This window comes from Ostrea edulis, chromosome 7, assembly GCF_947568905.1.
Source record: "Ostrea edulis chromosome 7, xbOstEdul1.1, whole genome shotgun sequence".
Taxonomy (NCBI): Eukaryota; Metazoa; Mollusca; class Bivalvia; order Ostreida; family Ostreidae; genus Ostrea; species Ostrea edulis.
The window spans coordinates 76645108-76647017 of NC_079170.1; the positions used below are offsets into that span (position 1 = coordinate 76645108).

Here is a 1910-nt window from a genome sequence, read left to right on the forward strand (position 1 = left end):
AAGAACCCTCACTGCTCAATGGCCGTAGGCGCCGAGCATAGGCCTAAATTTGAAGCCCTTCGCCGGTCTTGGTGACGTCTCCATATGAGTGAAAAATTCTCGAGTGAGACATACAATCAATCAATCTATTGAAAGGGCAGCTGGAATATAAGTACGATTAGCAAAAGTGGAATTGATGCCAAATTCGTTTAGAATACGGTTCATTTCTAGACGTTATGCACGGTACTGATGTTCCTTGGATACGTGCATAAGAAAAGGTCTCCGTAATGTTTATACAGATGTATATTTTGCGGATTATTAAAGTCTTGCATATCGATGAGAAGCTAAATGCATAAATAATGGCAATACCTTATACAAAATATGATTTACACGCATTTCATTAGCAATAACGGAGTTAATTATACGCAAATGTTGTCATTTGTCGATGTCCAGCGTTACACAGAACAGCCATGCGCTCTATCCATAGAGTGATAAAATGGTTGATTTTGCGCCAAATAACGTAAAAATTGCTGTGTATTTGTGACGTCCTTATCTAAAACGAATAATTCAAATAATCCATTCATAGAATTGATATAGCGACTTTGAGAGTGGAAATTTACAATTTTGGGAGAGGCCTTCCTGCTCTCCATCGCAATGCATTTAGGTTTTCTTACACATGTGCGGTTCTTAAGAAGATATTTGAAAAATGGGCACTTTTTGCCCCGCCCCTAAGGCCCCAGGAGTGCTGGAGACCTGACATTTACAATTGATGTACCCCTTGTTCCAAAGATGCTTCATACCAAATTTGAAAAGAATTGGACTGGTAGTTATCAAGAAGAAGTTAAAAATGTTCAGTTGTTAACGCACGACGACAACCGATTGCAATAAATCATCTGCGTTTACTCAGGTGACCTTAAAAGATCTAAAGATTCAGTAACGTCAATAAACGTGCTTGTTGCCTCTGTAAGTAGGGAACAAGTCACCAAAAGCAGATGTCAAAAAAACTCCAGGAAAATAACTCGGATAACCAGTTAGACGAATACGTATAGGAAAGACAATTCGAACCACTGTATTTAAAAAATCGGAAAAATCCTACTGGACCTAAACATCTAGAAAAACGCGGTCTGACGCCATTTCAAATGAAACAAAACGACTTGCTAACGACTTTTGGCTACGTCCAAGCATATCCCGACCGACAGGAAATAAAGCAGATATATAAAACGAGAACGATTAGGGCCAAAAACAAACCACGCAGTATATATCCTTTAAAAAAAACCTGAAGTTTTTGTTGACTTTGTTTACGAGAATCCGGATATTAAAATTTCCCCGAGATTTTTTTCGAACTGCAAGCCTTATTTCGTACCACAGGTCCGGTTAAAAGACAGACATACCTACTGTTGTAGGCGCCACGTTGAAATAAAGATTGCATTGAAATCGTGTATGGACTTTCGAAAAAAGATTCTCCACGCAAATGTAATTACACGGGAAACGAAGATCCATTATTTGAGTCCATTAGCGATGTAATGTATGCCACATTGTGTTTCAACCATGAATTGGAATGTCTCCGACGAGATTGTTCAAAATGTGACATACATAAACTACACTTACTTCCAGAGGAAACGTGAAATACAGAAATCGAGGAAACGGTTAAATGGGAAATATTTGAAAAAGTTGACATCAAGGTAAAGGGAATTGAAACAATTGAGAAACTCATTCTGGTTAAAAAGGAATCAAAAGTCGGATTTATTTTCACATTTATTGCAACTAATAAAATTGTTTCCGTTACATCATCATCGATGAACTCGGTAACACAACCAATTTCAAACACTTGTTTTCAATCTTCCGCTTTGTCTGTATTCATGATTTTTCGGAAAACTATCGCTTTACAGAATTGAAACAACTATAGAGTTCATACTTCAGAAATGAAATTT

The 1910-nt window shown here is 37.4% G+C and overlaps 1 pseudogene; it reads left to right on the plus strand.

The window, feature by feature from the left end:
* Positions 1 to 215: 215 nt before the first annotated feature.
* On the plus strand, positions 216 to 1665 carry LOC125656280 (uncharacterized; annotated as a pseudogene).
* The last annotated feature ends 245 nt before the right edge of the window (positions 1666 to 1910 follow it).